Source organism: Chrysemys picta, chromosome 3, assembly GCF_011386835.1.
Source record: "Chrysemys picta bellii isolate R12L10 chromosome 3, ASM1138683v2, whole genome shotgun sequence".
Taxonomy (NCBI): domain Eukaryota; kingdom Metazoa; phylum Chordata; order Testudines; family Emydidae; genus Chrysemys; species Chrysemys picta.
Genome location: NC_088793.1, coordinates 88,150,721 through 88,169,105, shown reverse-complemented (window position 1 = coordinate 88,169,105; position 18,385 = coordinate 88,150,721).

Here is an 18,385-nt window from a genome sequence, read left to right as displayed (position 1 = left end):
CCATGTCTTGAACGAAGCTTTTACCTTACTGTAAAGCTTGGAAAGATGCCCCATTATTGAATCCATCTACCCCATTTCCATCAATGATTTACTACAGCAGTAAATCCCCCACTGATTAACTTTTCAGTGAATAAGGAGTGAGCCCAGTTTTCAAGCTGTCGGCTCCTAAATAGGACACCCATATTCCCCCATTCCCATTGGCACTTATGCATCCTAAACAGTTATTTACATAACTAAATACTATTTTGAACATCACACACTGGAGATGAATGTCAAGTCAGAAAATAAAGATTCTCATTTCCTTCTGGCAGTTTAAAATATTTTGCCCTTCCATTCCGTGACCTCTACTGATAATGGATTCTTACAGAAGGTATCACAAATATCTAGGGCAGCTCTCCCCTTTCTGATATACATTGTGGATCTCTAGAGAGTATTTTGCACTCACTCTGTACCTGAAATGCTTTAGCCAGCAAGAGCATTCCTGTGTCCAGAACTTGTGTGAAAATGTAACAGAGATTTACACATGCAGTAAAGGGAAACCTAACTCAGTGATGAGAATTTGGCCTGCAGCTTTGAACTCTTATTCAAATGACAAGGAACCATGTACTAAAACTTCTAGACCATAGTCCCAATTTAGAGGAATTAGTCAACCCAAGACACAGCTTTATAATTATGCTATTTTAACCATAATTTATTTGTCATGGTAGAGGATTTAGCACAGATCGTTCTCTGGATTATTGTGATTGTGTAATAGAGCTGAGTTTCTCCTTGCAACAGAGAAGGGGAACTGCTAGGAAAGGGAACTGCCAGGAAACCCTTTACAACTCCTTGTTACTCTACCTGGTCCCCTGCACAAGATAGAATGGCATAAGGGCCATGCTAACCTATGACCATTGGCTAGCTGAGGATAGATGAGGCACCAAATATTTATCACACTTACTTCCCTCCCCTCTCCTTGTACCCAGGACTACAAGGATGTTAGTAAAGAAACTGGGATAGATTGCTATATACCTGCTGGGGACTCTCTTAAACCAGACGAGATTCTGACCAGAGGGGTTTTTGCTCTCTTTGCACCGTATAAGGCCACGTCTACACTACCCCTTACGTCAGCAATACTTATGTTGCTAAGGGGTGTGAAAAAACACATTCCTGAGCAACATACGCTTTCCCAGCATACGCGCTCATACGCACAGAGCTGTGTCGCTAGGAGACGCTCTCCCGCTGACATACCTAGAACCGCTGGTTTAGGTGGTTTTATTATGTTGATGGGAGAGGTCTCTCCCATCAGCATAGAGTGGCTACACAAGCTTAGAGCTACACAACTGCATCAGTACAGCTGTGCCACTGTAAGTTTGCTAGTGTAGACATGGCCTAAGCAGAGCAAAGGTAGTGGAGTGGGGAGGAAAATCTGCCCTGCTGACTTCCAACCAGAACTAATTTGATACAGCTAAATGTCAAACATGTATACCAAATACTTTTAAATGAGCCTGAACTGGAGTATTTTAGTAGTTTAATATTTTGTCCTCTTTCTGAAATCACTTGCCCATAAAAACCTGAAATAACACCATTGAGGTCTATGGAGTTGCACTGGCATAGAACTCTGTAAATAGGATCAGAGCTGGGCCCATTTAAGTCATCCTTCTGAGCTCAAATTCAGTATCTTAAATGCAAGTTTTTTAACTTGCTTATCTTCAGCATTCCTTAGTCTAGTGTCATTAAGTCACAATTAACTACACTACTACTTTCTGTTCAAGTTGATACACAAGAAATGTTGATTGGTTCCGGGTGTGGGATTTCAAGCTGATCCCTAAATGTGGAGTTCTTGAGCAGTCATTGGCTTCTCAGGGACCTGCTGAAACATTTGATGTGGTCTGTTGTGGTTGTTATGCTAATAACTTGGGAGTATAGAAAACAGAGTAATTGACTACATAAATAACTGTCAAGAAAACAATGACCCAATAAGTATTTTAAATGAAAATGGGATACAAAAACTAAAATCCAGTTGGGAAAAAAACCAACCAAACAAACAAAAAAACAAAAACAAACCAAAAACTCCCCAAGAACAATGGGGTGGACTCTTGGATACAATTTTACATTTTGGACATGCAAATGTTAAACTTGCTTTGCATATTTGCTTGAGTGATGCCATTGCAAAACCAAACAGCATAGCCATAAAACATTTTCCCTGTTGGAAGAGGAAGATTTGTTTGTAAGAAGTAAATTGCATAAAAACACACGGGATATCCCAAGAGTGTCAGTTGCATAACACAGTGGGGAGCTCTGAGTAGAAAATTCTTAGTTGAAGCTGAAAGCTGTACAAACCAACTAATATGAACATAAATAAAGTGTCTGCCTAATAAGTCTTTTAATAGTGGATTTTATTAGTTTTCTCATTAATTGGAAACAGGTCTCTTGTGCTATGCATTGTTGCATCTTAGATTCCTTGGCTCTACTTTTCATAATTTCATTCATAATCTGGCTTTTATTATTTTTGGGATATCTCCACACAGAAATATCTCTACTATCCTATGCTGATAAGATTACATTAGACCATACCTTTGTAGTATGAAGAATTTGATTATTGTAATTTATGCAAAATATTTTGCAGATATTTCATTTAAGTTAAAATGACCCCCCTCACACCCCAAATTTAGCAAAAATGAGTAGAGGGCAGATATTTATTACTTTAGTTTGGATTGGGAGGGTTTTATTTAGGCTAGAATTTTGAAAACATTTGTTTTGAACATGGAAGGATTTTGTTCTTATGAAACTGGAAAACTGGCCCTGGCTAGGAAGATGGAAACAAGCCTAAATTGACTTTAGGTACAGCCCTGAGCAAGGGGTGGTGCATAAGCTGAACTGACCCGTGAATAGGCCTAGGAGTCATTATGACTAAAACATACCTCTGAATCACAGTTCCTCCCCTGCTTCCCCATTATTGGGTCTGCGTCCGGGTCCAGGGAGGTTGGTTCAGATTTTATCTGACTTCAACATCAATCAATTTGCCTAGAAGGGTAGAATCTTTGCCTGAATGGTAACTTGACTGTGGAACTCTTTACCACCTGATATTTAAGACAGACCAGTTAAGTGGGCAAACTTTTTTTTTTCTGGGAGAGGCGGGGGCGGTTTGATAGAGAGCTTGTTAGCAATGTGGTACACCTCTACCCCGATATAACGCGACCCGATATAACACAAATTCGGATATAACGCAGTAAAGCAGTGCTCTGGGGGGGCGGGGCAGCGCACTCCGGTGGATCAAAGCAAGTTCGCTATGACGAGGTTTCACCTGTAACGCATTAAGATTTTCTGGCTCCCGAGGACAGCGTTATATCGGGGTAGAGGTGTAGTTGGTTGCTGCATATTGCCAAGGTTTGATGTTAGTATTTTTCTTTCCTCTTGCCAAAATCATCCACCAATGAATACTGTGGGGGCAAATCTAGCCCCATCCCACCTGTGCAGTGGAATAGGTACAGTGCAAGAAGTAGGCTAGGGAGGCAAGGGACAGGGCATATGTGGGCTAAAAGAGGGGCAGGACAAGAAGATCCACTGTTTCCCCTTCCACTGCATAAGGGCACATATAGGCTACTGCAGCCATTGAGCTTACACCATGCAATCATGTAGCAGTTGGTTCAGAGCCTGGGAGGGAAGACTGCTTCCCGCTGACCATCCACACTTCTGCCCAGCACCTACCCCAGATACTGGGTGCTGAGCATCAGATTTGGGGGTTGATTTCTGGTAATAGAAGTGGTATTCTGTGTCCTTCGGAGAGTCCACCTTACCAGAAAACAGTAATCAAAGGCCCTTTTTTCTTATGACCAGAACAGTAGTAACCATTATTGGTGAAATCCTGTAGCACATTGCTATTGACTTCAGTGAATGGCCAGGATTTAACCCCTTGTATCTAAAACTCGGGGCCAGATATTTTCAAATGGTGCATGGAGTTTTAGCTGCACAATCCTTTTTGAAATGAGTGGAACAATGAGTTCCTCTCCCCCCTCTCCTCCCCCCCACGCACCTACCCCCAAATATGAAGCAGACCTGTAGGGTATGGCTACGCGGCACATTCTGTACAGTGGTGTGTAGAGTACATACACTGCATGCCCCCTACCCCTACGAGTATAAACAGCAGTTTAGATGGTGAGGCACTGCTTCAGCAAGTAAATACATGCCAGAACCTTAGGGTATGCATCCTACACAGCTCTTTACAAAGCAAAGTAGCATGTTACTGGCTACGCTACTATTTTTAGCAGTGTAGTGTCCCACTGCCAGTGCCATTCCCTGCTGCAGAGAAAAACTCCAGCAGCTCCCCACTATCAGATTCATTCCCGGCTATCTTTCACTGCCACACGTTGTTACACACCGCAGTGTGTGGACGCAGCCTATTTTTCACTATGGCATGCAGCTACACATGTGTAGTCCCTGTATCCTACATGCCACAGACAGCATAGATGAGGCCATAGTTATGTGAGGAAGGAAAGGGTGTGGTGCAGCTCCTCTGTTCTGAATCCAGTGTTCAGAAAACCAAGTGTATTCCCTTTATTGGTCCTCTGTCTTGCTGCATAGTTTTGTGGGTGTAACTTGTGAAACTTTTGCTTGTCTTGGATTCCAGCAGGCCTCTTTTAGATACAATGCATAATTGTATCACTTGAGTTCCTGTAGACATTGATGTATTTGATCTGCTGGCCCAAGATATGCAGTTTTCTCAGAAACCCTAATGTAAACACCAAAAGTAGTTTAAAGCTGCAAACTAGTATCCAATGCTAAGTGTTCCCTGGAGATTTAAGGCATGGAAGGAGGGCTCTGAAAGCTTATCCTGGATCAAGACCCTCTCAAGGTGGGTCTTTGCATTGTTTTAGCAGCATCTGCAATTAGATCTAATTTTAAAAAAGTTTCCTTTTTTAAAAAAAAGTTTAGTTTAGGTTTAACACAAAGACTAGCTTTTCTGCTGTGTGGACTCTCTCTCTCTTTTTTTTTTTTGTATGTCTTTGCAAACTTGGAACTAAGGGTGAGTCCTGCTGACAGGGTTTGATATGAGGAAGTTTTGCAACATAATTTACAACCAGTATAAAGCTTGTCAGTGGGTGTCAGAGGGTAAATGCAGCAATAAGCTAGTTAAGTTTCACTAAGTCTCTTATCCAAGCAAGTCTGGAATTTCTGCACCTCAAACAAATACTTTATTTAGTATCTCAGTTATTTGCTGGTATCCTACTCATTAGAAACTGTCCTTGGGCTTGCGTAGGCAGAAATGTATTTTGTTGAGTCAAACCAGCACATTAAAGGTGTGAGATAGTGACAGCTGTCATGAATTGGAACAGGTTCCATGTGCCTAGACGCAGACTGCAAAGGAAAATAAATAAAAAATTTTCAAATAAACTTTTCCACTGTCCCAAAGTGAAATGTTAATGGAGCCACACTGAGCAACAGGAAATAGCATTTTTTATGGTAGGAGAAGGGAAAGCACAGACCTGGTTTTCTTATATTTTGCTAGCACATTCTACCTTGAATGGTAAGGCCATGAGGATTTGGGCAATAGATTAAAACACAGGGTTAGGCTGTGTCTACACTACAGCCTATGTCGGCAGAATTTATGTCATTCGGGGGTGTGTGTGTGAAGAAACCACCCCCAAGCGACATAAGTTACACTGACATAAGTGCTAGTTCATTCAGCGCTATATTGATGGGAGCGCTTCTCCTACTGACATAGCTTCTGCTGCTCACAGAGGTGTTTATTTTATGCTGACAGGAGAGATCTCTCCCATCGGCATAAACCGTCTTCACCAAACACATTGCAGCAGTGCAGCTGCGCCACTGCAACATTGTACGTGGAGACGTGCCCTTAGATTTACAGCTGGTGAGACAGTGGGTCAGTGGGCAGGACACTGGACTGAGAGTTAGGAGACCTGCATTCAATTCCCAGCTCTGCCACTGACTTTTAGGCAAGACACTTCACCTCGGTGCCCTCTGTTTCCCTAGGGCAGGGATTGGCACGCAGCTCGCCAGGGTAAGGCTCCGGCGGGTCGGGCCAGTTCGTTTACTTATCGCGTCCACAGGTTCGGCCGATTGCGGCTCCCACTGGCCGCAGTTTGCCGCTCCAGTCCAATGGGGGCTGTGGGAAGCGGCGCGGGCCGAGGGATGTGCTGGCCACTGCTTCCCGCAGCCCCCATTGGTCTGGAGCAGTGAACCGCGGCCAGTGGGAGCCGTGATCGGCCGAACCTGTGGACACGGCAGATAAACAAACTGGCCCAGCCTGCCAGGGGGCTTACCCTGGCGAGCCACGTGCCAAAGGCTGCCAATCCCTGACCTAGGCTTAGACTATAAGCTCTTTGGGGCAGAGACTATCTTTTCCCATGTACTTGTGCAGCACCTAGCACAATGGGACTCCAGCCTCAATTGGGATCTCTAGGCACTATTGTAATGCATAGAATCATAGGATTAGAAGGGACTGCAAGGGGTTAGTCCAGGGGTTATCAACCTTCATTGCACCACGACCGGCTTGTGACATCAAAAAATATTACACGACCCCCAGGAGGGGGGTCCAAAGCCTGAGCCCGCCCGAGCCAGCCACCTCAGGCGGGGGGCCAAAGCTGAAGCCTGAGCCCCACCGTCCTGGGCAGGGGGCCCATAGCCAAAGCCTTAGGGCTTTAGCTCCAGGCAGTGGGGCTCGGGCTTCAGTCCTGGGTCCCAGCAAGTCTAATGCCAGTCCTGGCGACCCCATTAAAACGGGGTCGTGACCCACTTTGGGATCCCGACCCACAGTTTGAGAACCGCTGATCTAGTCTAAACCCCTACCAAGATGCAGGATTTGTTGTGTCTAAACCATCCAAGACAGATGGCTATCCAGCCTCCTTTTGAAAACCTCCAATGAAGGAGCTTCCACAACTTCCCCCAGCAGTCTGTTCCATTTTCCTACTGTTCTTACGGTTAGAAAGTTTTTTCTAAGATTTAATCTAAATCTGCTGTGCCGTAATTTGAACCCATTGCAAATAATAATGGCATAAACTGGTACGATGGAACGTTTTAATGTGCATATAATTATAAATGATCAGAAGTGTCTTCCTAATCTGTTTGGAAAGCATCAGCAGTACATTTGTTTTCTATTTAACTAACTTTTAGTCTTTAGAAGTCAATGTGAAACATTTCATGCCTTAGGTTCTGGTAGCAGTGTGTTGGCTTCTTCAGCCTGAGTCCTGCTAGCTTTGTCAGTAGGCAGTGTGAAACTGCTGCCACTTGGAATGAAGTCTGAATTTTGCAGAATGGATGGCATTTCAGGAAAACAAACAAACAAAAATTTACTGATCAGAGCCAAATCTTGAAAATGGACGGGATAGATTTTCTACTCAGCATGAGGAGGTTCAGACATCAGCTTGAACACAGAAGAAAAAACTTTCAAAAATCATATCCAAAAGGTCAGCTGCTAAATCCATATTTAGGATCTAAATAAATAGTCAGATTTTCAAATGGGCTGAACACCACCTATCAATTTCAAGAGGAGCTGTTGGTTGTTCTATTTTTGAATATCAGAGTACTTATTTTAGTTAAGTCTGGAAAGCATTTTAAAATATAATTATTAATGTTTTTGTGTGTCTATGCTTTTTCCGTATCAAAAGGCTGATATTACAGGAGATCCCTACATTTGGTTTTTGTGTGTGATTAGCGGGGTCCCAAACTAAATTTCTGCATTACTATCGAACAGCAAGGCATCATGTGTCCCCACTTATTAGCAGCCTGTACAATTCTAGAGGCCCAAATGCTTAGTCCTATTATAATTGCTTAGGATAAAGGAATTCCCAGCTGCAGCTGGTTCTCCTAACTGCACCACAAGTGTGGTTCTCATTTACTTATACATTTTCTTAATATTTCTCTTAATTTCAGGCCTTTTATCTCTTGCCTTTTTATATTAAAACAAAAGAAAAGCACAATTATGACATGCATTATGTGACCATGCAGTGAATGAAGGCCCCCATTCTTCCTTTCCTTCCCTGCATGACACATATTTTGAGTTGCAGTGTGGAGGGAAGAGTGGCCTCCATGGTGCTGGAAATGGGTGAAGCTTTGACTCTGCCCCCTCTACATGCTAGCCACTACAGCTGATGGGGCATGAAGGGGAAGTGATTTGTGCCAGGTGTAGGGCTGATGCAGATTACTTCCCTCTGGACCAAAGGGGGAGCTAGGGCCTATATTGCGACTCCCTGCTTTGCTTCTGGAGCAGTGAAATTACATGTTGCCACTTTACTCATGGCTTGTTGTAAAACCAAAATCTAGCCCTTCATTGGATGACTTTGTGCTTTGTGAGGTGGCTGGTCAGAGTACCTTCATTCACAATGCCATCCTTCATTAAGAATTGTTCCAGCTGTTGTCACAGATATCTGTTGCAATGCGCATGGACCTTGGAAGGAAGAGCACAGGTTGTAGGTGGGAAGAATTTGGAGAAGGCACCAGGTGGAGGTGTGCTCATGGCTGGAGTGTTGACTGCAGTTGTTGTATCGCTATTAAAGCAACTATTTAAAAAGCCCGCTTCTAAGCAAGCAGAGAGGCTAGCAAACAGGAGTGGCTAACAGGGGAGTTTTGCAAGGGAGTTTAGAGAAGGAGTATGAGTTTAACATCCTTTAAACTTAAAACCAAAACTACCCCCTGACAAAAACAAAATATCAACAAAGGAACGAGCTGCAGGACTAAAAGGAGAATGCAGGCAGAAATCCAGCAACAGAGTGGGGGCTATCCAGTTTATTGCATCCAATTCAGCATGTATGATTATCCACCCTATGGGCAGGTGATGTATTTGTGCATTTGGTGCAAGGAGCTCCTGGCCCTGAGAGAGACCAGAGTGGCTGAACTGGAGGAGCTAAGGGAGAGAGAGAGGTACAGCGATGAGACTTTCCGAGACACAGTAGAATGGTCCCACCCCCAGTCTGACAGCCAGGGAAGGAGAACATCCAACTGGAGCAGAGGGAAATGATCCCATAGTTGGGACTGTCCTTCTAGATGACACGATATCCTCTCGCACTGAGGATATCCCTCCAGGGAAGGGAACTCCAGTTATTGGGAAGAGACAGGAAATAGTTATGGGGGATTCAATCATTAGAAACACAGATAGCTGGGTTTGTGATGACCAGGAGAACTGCATGGTGACTTGCCTGCCTGGTGCGAAGGTTGCAGATCTCTCAAGACATCTAGATAGACTTCTGTGTAGTGCTGGGAAGAAGCTGGTGGTTGTGGTACATGTAGGTACCAATGGCATAGGGAAGAATAGGCGAGAGGTCCTGGAGGCCAAATTTAGGCTTCTAGGTAAGAGGTTGAAAGTCCAGGACCTCCATGGTAGCATTCTCTGAAACTCTTCCAGTTCCACACGCAGAGCCTGTTAGACTGGCAGATCTGTAGGATCTCAATGCATGGATGGGACGATGGTATAGGGAGGAGGGGTTTTGATTTATTAGGAACTGGGAAAACTTTTGTGAAATGGGGAGCCTATATAGGAAGGATGAGTGCCACTTAAACCAAAATGGAACCACATTGCTGGCTGGTAGAGCAGTTTTTAAACTAAGGGCTGGGGAAAAGCCAACAGGTGCGGAAGAGCACATGGTGCAGACAGAGACATCCCTTAGGGGAGGATCTAGTAATGGAGATTCTCTATGTCCTAGAAAAGAGGAGAGGATGGAAGATGATAAAATATGGGTAGATCAAATGAGAAACAGTCAAATGAAAAAGAGTCTTATGGAATTACACCATGCAATGGCAGACAGCTAAAAAGTGACAAGTTTTTAAAAAGCGTATATACCAGGGGTCGGCAACCTTTGGCACGCAGCTCACCAGGATAAGCACCCTGGCGGGCCAGGCCGGTTTGTTTACCTGCCGCATCTGCAGGTACAGCTGATCGCAGCTCCCACTGGCTGCGGTTCGCCGCTCCAGGCCAATGGGGGATGTGGGAAGCGGCGCAGGCCGAGGGATGTGCTGGCTGCCGCTTCCCGCCACCCCCATTGGCCTGGGACAGCAAACTGCAGCATGTGGGAGCTGCGATCGGCCGAACCTGCAGATGCAGCAGGTAAACAAACTGGCCCGGCCCACCAGGGTGCTTACCCTGGTGAGCCGCATGCCAAAGGTTGCTGACCCCTGGTATATACCTATGCTAGAAGTCTAAATAATAAGATGGGTGAACTAGAGTGCCTCATATTAAATGAGGATATTGATATAATGGGCATCACAGAAACTTGGTGGAATGAGGATAATCAATGGGATACAGTAATACCAGGGTACAAAATATATCGGAAGGACAGAACACGTTGTGCTGGTAGGGGAGTGGCACTGTATGTGAAAGAAAAAGTAGAATCAAATGAAGCAAAAACCTTAAATTAACCAAACTGTACCATAGAATCTTTCTGGATAGTAATTCCATGCTCTAATAATAAGAATATAGCAGTAGAGATATATTACTGACCAGTTCACCAGGATGGTGATAGTGACTGTGAAATGCTCAGGGAGATTAGTGAGGGTATTAAAATAAAAAACTCAATAATAATGGTAATTTAAACTATCCCCATATTGACTGGGTACATGTCACCTCAGGACAGGATGCAGAGATAAAGTTTCTTGACACCTTAAATGACTGCTCCTTGGAGCAGCTAGTCCTGGAACCCACAAGAGGAGAGGCAATTCTTGATTTAGTCCTAAGAGGAGCACAGGAGCTGGTCCAAGAGGTGAATAGCTGGATCGCTTGGTAATAGTGACTATAATATAATTAAATTTAACATCCTGTGGCGCGGAAAACATCACAGCAGCTCAACACTGTAGCATTTAATTTCAGAAAGGGGAACTACACAAAAATGAGGAAGTTAGTGAAATAGAAATTAAAAGTTACAGTGCCAAAAGTGAAATCTCTGGAAGCTGCATGGAAACTTTTTAAAGACACCATAATGAGGTTCAACTTAAGGGTATCCCCCAAATTAAAAAACATAGTAAGAGAACAAAAAAAAAAAAGTGCAATCATAGCTAGACAAGAAAGTAAAAGAAGCAGTAAGAGACAAAAATGCATTCTTTAAAAAGTGGAAGTTAAATCCTAGTGAGAAAAATAGAAGGGAGCATAAACTCTGGCAAATGAATTGTAAAAATATAATTAGGAAGGCCAAAAAAGAATTTGAAGAACAACTAGCCAAAAAGTCAAAAAGTAATAGCATTTTTTTTTTAAGTACATCAGAAAGAGGAAGCCTGATAAACAACCAGTGGGGCCACTGGATGATCGAGACACTAAAGAAGCACTTAAAGACGATACGTCCATTGTGGAGAAACTAAATGAATTCTTGTCAAGTATCAGGGGGTAGCCGTGTTAGTCTGTATCTACAAAAACAACAAGGAGTCTGGTGGCACCTTAAAGACTAACAGATTTATTTGGGCATAAGCTTTCGTGAGTAAAAACCTCACTTCTTCGGATGCAACCGAAGAAGTGAGGTTTTTACTCATGAAAGCTTATGCCCAAATAAATCTGTTAGTCTTTAAGGTGCCACCAGACTCCTTGTTGTTTTTGTAAATGAATTCTTTGCATTGGTCTTCACGACTGAGGATGTGAGGGAGATTCCCAAACCTGAGCCATTATTTTATCTGAGGAACTGTCCCTGATTGAGGTGTCATTAGAGAAGGTTTTGGAACAAATTGAAAAACTAAACAGTAATAGGTCACCAGGACAAGATGGTATTCACCCAAGAATTCTGAAGGCATTCAAATGTGAAATTTCAGGACTACTAATTGTAGTGTGTAACCTATCATTTAAATCAGCTTCTGTACCAAATGACTGGAGGATAGCTAATATGATGCCAATTTAATAAAGAGCTCCAGAGGTGCTCTCAGCAATTACAGGTCGGTAAGCCTGACTTCAGTACTGGGCAAACTGGTTGAAATATAGTAAAGAACAAAATTGTCAGACACATAGATGAACATAATTTATTGGGAAATAGTCAACATGGTTTTTGTAAAGGGAAATCATGCCTCACCAATCTACTAGAATTATTTGAGGGGGTCAACAAGCATGTGAATTAGGGGGATCTTGTGGACATAGTGGACTTAGATTTTCAGAAAGCCTTTGCCAAGGTCCCTCACCAAAGGCTCTTAAAGAAAATAAGCTGTCATGGGATAAGAGGGAAGGTTCACTCATGGATTGGTAACTGGTTAAAAGGTAGCAAACAAAGAGTAGGAATAAATGGTCAGTTTTCAGAACAGAAAGAGGTAAAAGTGGTTCCCTAGGGGTCTGTTCTGGGACCAGTCCTATTCAATATATTCATAAATGATCTGGAAAAAGGGGTAAACAGTGAGGTGGCAAAATTTGCTGATCATACAAAACTACTCAAGATAGTTAAGTCCTAGGCAGAGTGCAAAGAGCTACAAAAGGATCTCACAAAACTGAGTGACTGGGCAACAAAATGGCAGATGAAAGTCAATCTTGATAAATGCAAATTAATGCACATTGGAAAACATAATCCCAACTATACATATAAAATGATGGGGTCTAAATTAGCTATTACCACTCAAGAAAGAGATCTTGGAGTCGTTGTGGATAGTTCTCTGAAAACATCCACTCAATGTGCAGCGGCAGTCAAACAAGCAAACAGAATGTTTGGAATCATTAAGAAAGGGATAGATAATAAGACGGAAAATATCATATTGCCTCTATATAAATCCATGGTATGCCCACATCTTGAATACTGCATGCAGATGTGGTCGACCCATCTCAAAAAAGGTATATTGGAATTGGAAGAGGTTCAGAAAAGGGCAACAAAAATTATTAGGGTTATGGAACAGCTTCCATATAAGGAGAGATTAATAATATTGGGACTTTTCAGCTTGGAAAAGAGATGACTAAGGGCGAATATGATAGAGGTCTATAAAATCATGACTGGTGTGGAGAAAGTAAATAAGGAAGTGTTTTTTACTCTTTCTCAAAACACAAGAACTAGGGGTCACCAAATGAAATTAATGGGCAGCAGGTTTAAAACAAACAAAAGGAAGTATTTTTTCACACAATGCACAATCAACATGTGGAACTCTTTGCCAGAGGATGTTGTGAAGGCCAAGACTATAAACAGGGTTCAAAAAAGAACTAGATAAGTTCATGGAGGATAGGTCCATCAATGGCTATTAGCCAGGATGGGCAGAGATGGTGTCCTAGCCTCTGTTTGCCAGAAGCTAGGAATGGGCAACAGGGGTGGATCGCTTGACGATTACCTGTTCTGTTCATTCCCTCTGTGGCACCTGGCACTGGCCACTGTCGGAAGACAGGATACTGGGCTAGATGGACCTTTGGTCTGACCCAATATGGCTGTTCTTATGTTCAAAGAGCTAATTTAGTTTTACAGTCAGAGTGTTCTCTCGTGTTATTACCCAGTCCTCAGCATATGGAAAAATGTCCATATATGAAAAACATGACAGTCATCCACACTCTATCATTCCTGTACAATCCACAGGCAAATACTTGGGGAGCATTACAACTCAATAATCCCAGTAACCTAGGATATTTTTTCCCTTTATCAGCCATATTTTATACCATAGGAAGATATACTTGCTAAGAAAGGGCTGTAGACCAAAATATTTTTCTTATTGTAGCTTCTCATTCTTAGAACAAACATACTGCTGAATCATTAAATCTGCATGTATAACATGATAAATTTAAGTATTACAAATATAGCTGGTCAGGAGATTTCTGACTACATTATTTTTAGAAATGTTGATTAGCTTAAACTGTTCACAAAGTGTTGGTTTCAATAAACCTCTGGATTAATATTTTTGAGAAAAATTCTCAATCGTCAAAACATCCCATTTTGACATTTCCAAAGTGAAAAGTTTCACTTGCTGGTTTGCAATGAGTTTTCATCTTGAAATTTTAGTTTATTTATCGTTTAATTTTTTCATAACAGTTTAAACTGAATCAAAACATTTGAAAATTATCAAAACAAAATGTTCCAGTCAACCTGATGAGAATTTCTTTTCAATTTTGTGAAAACTTTCAAGATTCTGACTTTTCATCCAGACGGGAAATTTTTAAATCTCATACTTGTGCAGGATAGGAAAACCACTTCCCACCCAGCTCTAATGCTAAGCGCATGACTCACATGAACCTTATTGTGTGGGCTTTTTGGTTGTGAGGATAGAAATAAGTGTTTTAATAGTCTCTTTTGGCCACTCCCAGTACAAGCCTGAAATGAGAAGTATCATCTCAAAGATCCACCTGTTATGAGGCAGTAAAGTAAATAATCAAAATATGATATTTTAATCTCTATAGTCATGGCATCACAGGGCTGATTGAATAAATATTGCCCCTCGTGCCAATCATGGGATAGATGGCTTGGTCAACATCAACAAAAAATGGCCATATTCTGCCTTTTAGGTACAATCACACAAGCCCAGTGAAATATTAAGGAGGTTGTAGAAATGTAAATGAGGACAGAATTTGTCCATTAGGTTATAAATCAAGGGACTCTTTACTCTTCTAGTCACCTCATCTCAACACTTCTAAGACCCAGTGGATGAAGCTGGGTTCCACTGATAGTGCTATCTTTGATAAAAATGACTAATTACTATCATAGCAGGAAAGGTGACAAAGTCAAGCTAGCATGGTCATGGTAACCATCATTAAATAATGAGGTGGTGATTAGCCTTTTTTCAGTTTTTCAACAAAACTCCACAAAGTCTTGAAAATGTCCACAAAAATTTCCATTTAGTTATAATGACATTTTTGGTTTAAAATGATTTTCATCAACATTTTTTTCACTAGCTGTAGTAATTTTTTGGTTTTTGTTTTTTCTCTGAAAGTAGGTGTCTTAACCTATTTCTACTCTTGGAGGCATAAATTGCACAGGTCTGTAGGCAAAAAAAAAAGTGTTTTATTTTATTATTATGTAAAACTCCCTTGAAGAAGGAGAGGAAACATTCCCAGCATTTGCATTATTTCAACTAATGAGAAAGGAAAAATAAAATTCCTAGTAGAAGAGGTAGTACTTCCACATTTTGTTATGACTCTATTTTCATAGCTACACAAAAATGTATAGATAGTAAATGTCATCTCCCTTTCAGTCAGTACCAAGATAGTATAGTACATTTAGGTAAAAATAGATTAACTGGGATTTATTTATTTATTTGCGGAGATGTAACACTTACTGTTTTTACACAATTAAGTGAGCTGGGGAACATGAAGAGCAGTATTTTGTAATCTAGGCACAAAGCCGAAACTTTCTTCCAACAGAAGAAATATTACACATCTTTTGATTCAAGAGACAATGTCAAGTACTTTTTCATATTTTGTAACTTCTATTTTTTTATTCTCCTTTGTTTGGGAGACTCACTTGGAAAACTGAGAATAACATTTCATTCTTTGCAAGGTTTGTCCTTTCAGTCAAAAGTCCCACATTTGGCAAAATTTGATTTCTCTCCCACCTATGCCTGCTGCTGTGATTTTTACGGAACATAAGCCAAGATGTCTCTATTTTATTTACTTCCTTGTTCATTTAACAGCTTCCTTGAGAATGTCAAGTGCAGTTCTGGAACCATGGTTTAGTTAGATTACTTATCCTCCCCATGCTAACTAGCTCAGCAACAGTGTGGAAGAAAATGCTGGACTAAAGGAAAATAGATGTTACAGCTGAAATGTTCAGACATAAAGTTCCTAAGTACATTTTTATAAGCATTTGATTTATGCATAGAAGTCCATTGCTGAGTATGAACGAGTCTGCACACGCGTACAAGTATTCACATTAACCTAAACCCAGTCTGCACATGACTATGGGGATATTTTGATGCCAGACTGTGTGTGTAGAAAAGACTGGAAGCCATGACACCAGTTTGGACATCTAGGCTTTATGACCTAGACCAGGGATCGGCAAGGCCAGGCCAGTTTATTTACCTGCCGCGTCCTTAGGTTCAGCCAATCGCTGCTCTCACTGGCTGCGGTTCGCCACTCCAGGTCCAATGGGGTTGGCAAGAAATGGCAGCCATCACATCCCTCGGCCTGCGCCGCTTCCTGCCACCCCCATTGGCCTGGAGCGGCGAACCCCGGCCAGTGGGAGCTGCAATCGGCCGAATCTGAGGATGCGGCAGGTAAACAAACTGGCCTGGCCCGCCAGGGTTTAAACCGCTTGCCACCATCTCCTTTAAAGCCCTGATAGTGAAGAAAATACAAAACATCAGGTTGTTAGATATTGTACTAAAATTGTGCAAAATACATGGGAGTGCTAGATATATTTAATCAAATGCTGTTTTACACTGCATACTGTGCTCTGTGGGAAGCCAATGCTCTTAATGTTGCGAAAGCTATGAAAGATGATTTCCTAGAGAATGTATTCAGACATGATCTGCTGAATTTTGGACAACAGGACCAGACATGCCAAACTCATGAAAAAAACGCAGAAATTGGGCTTGTTTTTGGCTTAATTGGCTTGTGAGTTGCTTGTTGGCTAGTTTTTGGCTTGTAGCTTGTTGTTTGTTTGGCTTGTAACTTGTTGCTTGTTGTAGCTTGTTGCTTCTTTTTTTTTTTTTTTTGATCGTCTCCTGGCAAGTAGGGGCAAGAGGGGGCAAAGGGCAAGCAGAGGCAAAGCGGGGAGAGAGTCGGGGTGCATAGCGGGCCCACCACAGTCCCAGACTGCACACCAGGGGGATCTAGTCACATAGAGTGTTGGGGTTCTTAGGAACTGGTTTGTTTTGGCCTTGTTTTGAAATGGGATTAGCTTGATTTTTGGCTTATTCTGAAAGTTGGGGTACTTATTTACCACATGAAAGTTGGCAACTGTGAACAGGACAACCAATGAACAGGATCAAAACCAAGGCTGTGTCAGTCTAAATAAGATGGAATTACTTTATAACACAGGGAAAGAAATAGAAAAGATGAATTACTGTTGCCATAGTATCAAACTCTGAGGGTGGCAAGATCTAAGTAAAGCCTTAAAATGATAGAAAGCAGATTTACAAAGCAAATAAGAATTTGCTGATCCACTGTGCATTGTGGATGAGCTTGCATAGTGCTCAAAACCCTTTTTTTTTTTTTTTTTTTACTTTTCTCATTCTTTCAGGAAACACAAGTGCCTCTTACAATAGAGAATATATAATGTATATTGAGAAAAGAGATTATGTGGCTGTATTGAACATATAACAAAACTACATTTTGCATTTTTGTTCATTCATATTTGAAAAGGTTTATTTACAAAAGAGAGAAAGAAAATATTGGAGCCTTAAAAGTGACTCACCAGGGTATAATAAAGTAGCTTTTGTAATCAATTTCACCAACGTATACCAGCAGAAGAGCCTGCCCTATATATCCAATTGTATTTTGAATATTTTGCTTTATTGGTTAATTACCAAAGTCATACCTCCAGGGAATGTGACCTGACTAACTAACCCAACCAGCAAAATTTTAACTTCAGATTTGGAAGATTTGTAATGAACTGTTCAGGAACGATTTGAAGATCAAGAATTATTCATTGAAGAAATTGCTGTAGCTCAACCAAAAGTTATGGGCTTGATACAGGAATTATTGGGTGAGGTTCTATGGTCTGTGTTTTGTAGCTGGTCGGACTAGATGATCACAATGGTCCTATCAGATCTTAAAATCTCTCCAATTTAAAATCTATGAAAATTGTGAATATCTTTGACTAGCAAATTAACTAATTCCCAAAGAGTTTATGATCAGTTTACAAGGAGGAAAAAATGCATAATTTTAAAGATACTTAGTTCTTTCAGTATTACAACCAGAAATAATATATGAAAGTATGGTGAGTGCTTGACGCTTATTCAAAGTTTCAATTTTCTGAGCTAAAGAAAGAAATGATCTTTAGCCTTCCAAAGTCAATGTTTGACCAAGCTGACATTTTAAAATGGACTCATTTACTCATTCGGGCATTATATTTGGTAGGTTGTCATCACAACTAGGGAAACAAACTGCAAAATTTTTCAAGAACTCCAAATAGAGTAGTCCTCAACCTGTACGCTATGGGCCAGTTTTAGCACTTCAGGGATAGATTTTTCAAACACTCAGTACCCACAAGCAGGCTAGATTTGCAAAAGAAGTGAGCATCCAGTAGCCCCCCTGGTGACACTGATGGCCATATTTCAGAGCAGCTTGGTCTCCAATGTATTAGAACTTTTGGAAAGCCAGCCTTGTGACACAGATTCACACCCCTGAGCCTGTCTGGTTAGTTGGGCTGGGGTGGGAGGATATTGCCTGACAGACTGTAACCTGTGTATGAATGCTTTCCCTAACATACCTTCTCTGGGAGGCGAACCATAATCTGAGGATTCATGCATCAGTGGATCCTCTAGCCCTGCTCCCTCCAATGCTTCCCAAGTCTGCCCTCTCCATGTACCAGGGAGCTGAGCACTGTACAAGAGGTTGGCACTGCCTGCATGTCCATTTTCCCCC